Here is an 8,752-nt window from a genome sequence, read left to right as displayed (position 1 = left end):
TGCTAGCCCTTATAATTATTTTTGGGCAATGAATTGTATACCTAATTTGTGACTACCAATTCTCATTAGTTTTCACCGAGTGGCTACAAATGAATTTCTCTCATCTTTCTTCTTCTGCCTTTTATTGCAAATTTGTCGTAGCAAATTGAGATCTAAATTGTGGTCGTTGAATGTTGCGATATAAGGTTTTATTACACATGACGTCAACTTGTTTAGTGAATAAATTTTTTTGTATGAAAATAGAACCTTCCTTGATATTGTAAGGTTTCTGAAAGACGACAAAAATCACATTTTATTCTAAATTTTCTCTTTAATTATTTCATCATTACGTTAAGTCTACTTATGATAACATGTAATTTTTATAATAAGCATTCTAAATACAATAACATCGAAAATAAAGTAATAATAAATGTAACTAACTGGTTAACTTATATATTAACAGTATAATAAATTATTATACTGTTAGTACGAACATGCTTGACAACTACATACACTCATTTGAGCTTCACATTGACCTTTAACATAAGCTGCACGATCATGATATTTGTTACACTGAACCTGACAATCATCGTCACTTGTACAGGATCCCCAATTTTCGTGAACAAAAAGCCAACATTGCCCAGCTGTCAACTCTGCATGAGTTAAAATATTTTAATTAAGATTTGATGATTCATTAACAAAAACATGATTCTTTTGTTTACTTCATATTTTTCAATTTATTCACAAATGTATTTTTCAAGAAGTTACAAGAAAACCACTAACACCTCTAACTGCCTTTTTAAAAAATAATAAAAAAAGTTTTAAACAATCCATTGAGTAATGAATTTTAATGAATGATCATAAGCATTAAAATGATTGACAATATAAATTTAATTAAAGAACATGATGAGAACTATCGTCATTAATTAGGTAGAAATTAAAAATGTTTACAGGCATGATTAATTACTTTCATTGATCAGAAAAATAAAGGAGCTTTGATATTATAAATTTAATACTAACTTTTGCGAATTCAATTGAAAGAAAATACCCACCTAGTGATGCAAAGGTGAAGACCATGCAAGTCAGAAGGACAAAGATTTGTGATGTAGTCATTTTTGCTTCGCTCAAATGAATTAAAGTCACTATATGAATAAGGGGGATTAAAGAAGTATGTTTCTGAATGTTTTTATAGCAGATGTTTCATCCGTTTTTTCCCATGAACCCGTTACTTGCAAAATTAAATTCTAAGCATTAAATTCTTCTAATTAATCTTCAGTTTCGTTTTTCATTTAATGTCACTCGAACAATTAAGAACTATGATAATAATTGAGGAATTTTCGTAAAGTGCTATAGTTTAGAGCCTAATTACCATATACTATAGTTTAGAGCCTAATTACCATATATATATATATATATATATATATATATATATATATATATATATATATATATTTGATTAATTACTATTCGTTCGCGCAACAAATATAACTTGTATATACACAATCTATATCGATTGTATTTCACAATAAGTATAACAAAGGCGAAATACAGAAATACAGAAAAATTAACAAACCGAATGCTTCCATTGAGAGTCAAACTCAATACAAGTAGAAGATGTCAAATTTTCGACCATTAAGTCGGTCGAAAATCACTTATTTCCGACGAAAATGAAAAGGCCAGAATATAGATGGTCGCAATTTTTTTTGGACCAAAACGGTCGGCAATTTGCGACCAAAACAGTCACAAAAAGGAAAAATCTGGAAGATCGGCTAAATTTGTCTTTTGCGATCGAAACGGTCAGTAATTTTGCGACAAGAACAGTCGCACATTTAAAATAAATTATTACTTATTCTTGACAGTTCCGACCATTTTGGTTGGTAATTTTAATAATTAATTTAAATTAAATTCAAAATTTCCGACCAAAAAAAATTAAAATTAAATTAAAAAATAATTAATTTTTCCGACCACTTCAGTCGTAAATATGGGAATTCCCAGTTAAGTTTTCCGACCAAAGTAGTCAGAAATCAGTCGGAAATTCTGAATTTTTTCAGTAGAATTCTGCTGCATTTTAAGCTACACCACCTGCAATTCAAAACTAATCATTCAACCTAATATGTGTCACAATTGCTCAAACAATTGAACACAAACCATCAAATATCAAACTACCAATCTATACAATACTTTCAAACAAGTCTAAACACATCTATTACAACACATTAAAGTATAAAAACTTCAACCAAATGATATTCATGTCTAAAACACATAATCCAAGTGTAAACCCAACCAAGCCGAAACCAATAAAGTCTAAACTCATATTACATTCAAAATTATTACCGATCATTACTGGTTTTTGTCTCCTCATTATTAGATTCTTCTATTGTAGGGTGTTTTCCATGGTTTGCCTGAATGTCCGCATCATATTTATTGTTTGTTGAGAATTATCCCATTGTTGAGACAATTCATTAATTTGCATCCGTATTTTTTTAATTTCTTCGGGTGAAGCAGAAGCACCACTAAAACATGCGGCTGGATGACGACTTTACTCCAAGTCCGTAGACTCTACCTTTATTTATTTTCATGAGAAATAAAAAAATATATTTAAATGAGCAAGAGAAGAAACATACAACTTGTGCAAAATAATATTAAAACGAAGTCATATCTAAAAAATTACTAAAATATTTTATACCTTTATTTACTCCACGAATTGCCTGTGTCCATATCGAAGTCATATCTTCGGGCGTCGGCTGAGAATCGGGTTGAGTTTGTTGCCACTCCTCCATTCTTTTGTGATACCATTCCTGAAATGTTGTTGAAAAATATTATATAAACGAATTAATCTTAACAAAGAATAAAGGTAGTATTGTTAGAATCTTACATACGTCTCCGATGCACGCACTTCAACCCATGTTTCTTTTGTACCATCCTCCTTCTTCTTCTTATGTGTCTCCTCAAAAATAGTGGCATAAAACACATTTTCCCCATGTTCCTTTTTCTTTCAAAATAAAAAAATATGAGTTTATTACTTGGATCTCATATAATCTAAGTAAAATTTTATAAATAACTTACCAATCTCAATCGATGGGCCCAAAACTGATTGAACCTCCGGTGTGCAACGAGCCACCCTTACTGGAGGCTCTGTTTTCCTTCGCCTTTTCACCCCTCTACTTCCATTCTTCGGTATTCCACTTCGCCAATAGTTGATTCCAGATATCTTCACGCAACCACAAAGGCTTGCTCCCACCTTTTCGAGCAACAAAGTGAGTATCTTTAATCCTGTTCTAAGCTCTCTTCTCGAAATTTTTATTCACCAGATTTTCATGCTGAGGCTGCCATACACATTTAGTCTGCAATTAAAATAAATGTTAGACGAACATAATAAATATTATATAAATTATATTTATTCGTACCTTAAATTGAAACCACATATTCAATCTAATTTGGTATGGAATCACTCTCCAGGAATTCCACGACTCATGAAAAAATGACTTCATAGCTTCCACAACTATATGTGTGGCCTGAAAGGATGGAAAAAACCTGCATTATATGTAAAATAAACATTCGTTAAATATATGTATATCTTTATTCAAATAATTAGAAATTAAAGAATTACTTACTCGTCCCCATGGGGTACGACAATTAATTGATGTATATGATTGTACTCTACAGTCTCGCCAGCATACTGTCTCCGTGAAGGAGCAACTGAAGCAGCACTAGTAGATGGGGATGCAGCCGCCTGAGATCCTCCAATATCAAATCTAGAAATACTAGGAGTAGATGATGATGGAGTGGATTGTAACGACCCGATTTATCGTTTTAAGAATTTACGCCCCGTTCAGTGACTTAAGGTCTCGAGCAACTTCGTTATAAGTATTATGACCCGCGGGTGTGGAAGAATTTGATTTACTGAAGATTCGGAATTAAATTAAAAGAACAATCCTTAATTTGAAGCTTAAATGGAAAGAGTTGACCGGAGAGTTGACTTTTGAGCATACGACTCCGGAATAGATTTTCGAGGATGGCAATAGCTTCGTATGATAATTTCGGACTTAGGCGCATGTTCGGATTTGGATTTGGAAGTCCGTAGGACAATTCGACACATTTTGGCGAAAGTTGGAAAATTTAAGATTTTAAAAAAGTCTGACTGAAGGGTAAATTTTTGATAACGAGGTCGAATTTCGATTTCGAAAATGAAAATAGCTCCATTAAGTCAATTATGACTTGTGTGCAAAATTTGAAGTCATTCCGGATTGATTTGGTACGCTTCGGCGCAAAATATAGAAGTTGGAAGATTTGAAAACTTATAATTCGATTCGATGCACGATCCGGATTGATTTGGTACGCTTCAGCGCAAAATATAGAAGTTGGAAGATTTGAAAACATATAATTCGATTCGATGCACGATTCGGAATTTCGACGTTGTTTGACGTGGTTTGAAGCCTCGACTAAGTTCGTATTATATTTTGGGACATGTTGGTATATTTGGTTAAAGTACCGAGGGTCTCGAGTGGATTTTGGAAGGTTAACAGAGTTTATTTTTGGATGAGATAGCTGCTGGAAATTTCTGTTGTTTCTGCGCAACAGCTGTTTGTTTCTCTTCTGCGGATGTTTGATCACAGAAGCGACATTGCAGAAGCGAGGATTTCATCGCAGAAGCAAATGGGAAGGGGTACTAGATAGAGGTCACAGGTGTGATGCATTTTGCGCACTTGCGTGATCGCAGAAGCGACTGCTGCAACGCAGAAGCGGAATGAGGCAGCTTGGCATTGTTTCGTAGAAGCGGTCGTTTTGTCGCAGAAGCGACACTGCAGAAGCGCATTTTCTTCCACAGAAGCGAACACTGCTGGGAAGTGCACTCTTGGGCTTCACAACAGCGCATTTTGGCTAGCAAAAGCAACCTCGCAGAAGCGCAAAGTCAGTCCGCAGAAGCAAAAATTGGACAGAAACTTAAGGACTAAAAATTGTCATTTCACCATTTTCGATTGGATTTTTGGAGCTCGGTTTTGGGGCGATTTTGGAGGAGTTCTTCACGATTTCGACCTGGGTAAGTATCCTATATCCAAAAGTGATTATATTTCATAAATCCATGATTATATACATCGTTTAATTTAGATTTAAATGGAAGAAATCAAGATTTGTACAAAATCTTTCAAAAATAAAAATTTAAGATTTGGAGGTCGAGTTGTTATTGGAATTCGATAAAATTGGTATGGTTGAACTCGTATTGGAATGAGTGTTCGGATTTCATGAAAGTTATGTCAGGTTCCGATGGGCGGCCCCGCATTGACTTTTATTGACTTTTTGTAATAAATTTTTAAGTCGACGTATTATTATCCGGAATTATTTCCGACGAATTTTAATGGAGTTATACAATTAATTTGGATAGATTTAAACTGTCCGGAGGTCAATTCAAGCAAGAATACTATTTTGAAATATTGGCCTAACTTCAAAAAGGTAAGTGTCTTGCTTAACCTCGAGTGATGGAATTTTTCCTTAGGCATTGAGTCTTATGTGCCATTTATGAAATGTGAAAAGTCGTGTACGCGAGGTGACGAGTACGTACTCGGGCTTATACGTGCAAAATTTATTGAATTAAAGTCTTAGGTATTATTGTGTAGTAAATTGGGAAATTGTGAAAAATTATTAAATCATCTGTTTGCCATGCCTAAATCCTTATTGTTGAATTTATTTTTATATGATAATTTGATGTGATTGTTACTTGAAATATTTATGAAATTTTATGAGCATTGTTGGTTTCATATTTCTTGGAAATTAATTCCAATATGAATTTTCTTATGCAAATAATTAATTTAAGCGAGCTTAAGAATAAGAGTTAATATAATTATCTAAATTTGCATTAATGAAGGTTTTGCTTTATGCTGAGTAATTTCTATCTCTATTGATTATTTTTGGGTGTTATATACATTGTGTGGAGCCTTGGGCTATTTGTTGTGAAATTAATTGATTTTGTTATATCTTTGGAATTTGGTTGTGGCCATTGGGCAAATTGTGATATGAATTGATTTTATTATGTTACTGTGTTAATTTTCCGTATAAATTGTTGTGTTGTATGAGTTATTATTGTGGGGAGTTAAGGGTGACATTTCACCGTTGATATTATGTGGGTATAAGGGTGGCATTTCACTGTTATTGTGTTTGTTGAAATATTGTCTGGGCGGAGCGATAAGGGTGACTATAGGAGCGATAAGGGTGGCAATAGGAGCGATAAGGGTGGCTATTAATATTGTCTGGGCGGAGCGATAAGGGTGGCTATAGGAGTGATAAGGGTGGAAATAGGAGCGATAAGGGTGGCTATTGTCAGGGACGATATGTGATATGTGGGGTTGTGGTGTTGATTATTTTCATGTGATGTTGTGATTTTCTTGTGTTTATTTTTATACCTTGTGCAATTTGTCTTGTTGTTGGTAAATTGGTAACAATCTGATTTATGTTGAAATTGAGAGCCTGTGGCTATTGCCAGGCGGATTATAAATTGAAATGTGGGCACGAGATGTTGTTAGTAAGTAATAAGGATATTTGGCACGTGAATAGTCCATGCAGTTGTGATATGAAATGTGGGCACGAGGTGCTGGGATGAAATAATAATGATAATTGGCACATGAATTGTCCGTGCGGTTGTGATATGATTTAATTATGGGCATGAGGTATAGTGAAAATATGAAAATGGTCTGAGACCCGTAATTATGAAAAATATGAAAATGGTCTGAGACCCGTATTTATGAAAAATATAAAAATGGGCTGAGACCCATATTTTTTTTATGATTATGAAATGAGGTGTCAAATGATGACTTTTTAATTGAAAGGATTATATTCAAAATAATTTATTTGGAAGGATTTTTATTCAAAAAGAATTATATGAAAGAATTGTATTTGAAAGATATTTATTTGAGAAAATTATATTTGAAAAATAATTATTTGAGAAAACTACATTTAAAAGAGAGTTATTTGGAAGAATTATATGTGAAGGATATTTATTTGAAAAACTTGAATTAATTGGGCGTACATGTATTTATTAATTGTTGAGTGATATTTATGGTATTCTTGTTGTCTTGCTGCGCATACCACTGGTTGTTTTATCCTGCCTTTATTTGCTATCTATTTCCTAGTATTTTTTATATTATATTGCACAGGTTATTAGACTAGTGAGTGTCTTGACTGTACCTCGTCTCTACTCCATTGAGGTTAGTCTTGATACTTACTAGGTACCAACTATGGTGTACTCATATTACACTTCTGCACATTTTTATGCAGAGCCAGGTATTGAAGATATCGGACTTGAGCAGAGTTAAAGCGGGATAGTAAGGGTTTAAGGTAGAGCTGCTTGGTCGTCGCAGTCCCTTGGAGTCTTTTCATTTTACTGTACTGTTAATTTGTAATAGTATTGTATATTCGGTCCTCATGATCATTCCATGTATTCAATTAGAGTTCGTGACTCAGTACTACCAGTCTTGGGAGGTTGTATATTGTAATTATTTCCGCTGTTAGTTTAAAAAAAGGCTTTAAAAGGTAATTGAAATCGGCTTACCTATTCTTAGAGACTAGGTGCCATCACGACGCATGTGGTGGGATTTTGGGTCGTGACAAGTTGGTATCAGAGCTCTAGGTTTATAGGTTCTACGAGTCATGAACGAGTCTGGTAGAGTCTTACGCATCGGTACGGAGACGTCTGTACTTATCTTTGAGAGGCTACAAAACTGTTAGGAAATTTCTATTTCTTTCATTCCTATCGTGCGGAATTTATTGAATTTGGAATTTGAAACTTTGTATCTCCATTATCTCACAGATGGTGAGGACACGTGCTATTGGGTTAGCTGAGCAGACATCCGCACATACTGCTAGGGCTGCAAGAGGCCAGGGCCGAGGTAGAGGCTGAGGTAGAGGTTGAGGAAGGGCACGTGCTGCGACTAGAGCACCTGTCAGAACAACAGTTAAGGAGCCACTGGTAGCTCCAGTTGGGGGACAGGTACCAAAAGCACCTGTTGTTACCCTCGGACATCAGGAGACTTTGGCACTGTTCCTGAGTATGTTTGGTACATTAACTCAGGCGGGATTGATCTCTGTTGCACCAAACATTCCATAGGTTGGGGAGTAGCTCAGACTCCTATCTCAACTCCAGAGTAGGAGGTTTACGTTGGTCAGGTTTCGGGTGTAGTACCGGTACAGCTTTTTATTCCGGTTCGGCCTGAGGTCAGGCCCGAGGCATCAGAATAAGAACAAAAGAGACTTGAAACGTTTAAGAGGTATAGTCCACCTAATTTTAGTGGCATAACTCAGAGGATGCCCAAGAATTTCTCCGCACCATGGGTATTGTGGAGGTGAGCAGATTTGCCTTTACTATATTTCAACTGTCAGGCGCAGCGTATCGGTGGTGGAAAATCTATGAAGAAGGTAGACCAGCCGATGCCACACCACCAACTTGGGCTCAATTTTCGGAAATATTCTTGAAAGAGTTTGTTCCACAGACTCTCAGAGATGCGTGGCACACAGAGTTTGAACGATTGCGTCAGGGCACTATGACAGTGTCAGAATATGCTATCAGGTTCAGTGAGTTAGCCCGTCATGCACCTATCTTAGTTCCTACAATCAGAGAGCGGGTCCGCAAATTTATTGAGGGGCTCGATTATGATATTAAAATATGCATGGCTCGAGAGTTGCAAACTGATGTTCCATTTCAACAAGTAGTGGAGATTGCAAGGAAGATTGAGGGTGTTTTAGGCGAGGAAAAGGAGTCTAAGGAGGCCAAAAGGTCTCGAAG

The 8,752-nt window shown here is 35.3% G+C and overlaps 2 long non-coding RNA genes across 2 annotated transcripts; both read right to left on the bottom strand.

Moving 5' to 3' along the window:
* Nucleotides 1–395: 395 nt before the first annotated feature.
* On the bottom strand, nt 396–1,123 carry LOC104112221 (uncharacterized). The gene is made up of 2 exons (XR_689926.2): nt 1,032–1,123; nt 396–632 (listed from the first exon to the last, which is right to left on the bottom strand). It is a non-coding gene; the product is annotated as an uncharacterized lncRNA (long non-coding RNA).
* Nucleotides 1,124–2,150: 1,027 nt separating this feature from the next.
* On the bottom strand, nt 2,151–6,772 carry LOC104112219 (uncharacterized). The gene is made up of 5 exons (XR_011415826.1): nt 3,387–6,772; nt 3,046–3,323; nt 2,855–2,971; nt 2,666–2,777; nt 2,151–2,542 (listed from the first exon to the last, which is right to left on the bottom strand). It is a non-coding gene; the product is annotated as an uncharacterized lncRNA (long non-coding RNA).
* Between the last annotated feature and the right edge of the window lie 1,980 nt (nt 6,773–8,752).

Source organism: Nicotiana tomentosiformis, chromosome 4 (genome assembly GCF_000390325.3).
Source record: "Nicotiana tomentosiformis chromosome 4, ASM39032v3, whole genome shotgun sequence".
Taxonomy (NCBI): domain Eukaryota; kingdom Viridiplantae; phylum Streptophyta; class Magnoliopsida; order Solanales; family Solanaceae; genus Nicotiana; species Nicotiana tomentosiformis.
Note: the sequence above shows the minus strand (reverse complement) of the source record. Positions and strands in the feature narration are given on the sequence as shown.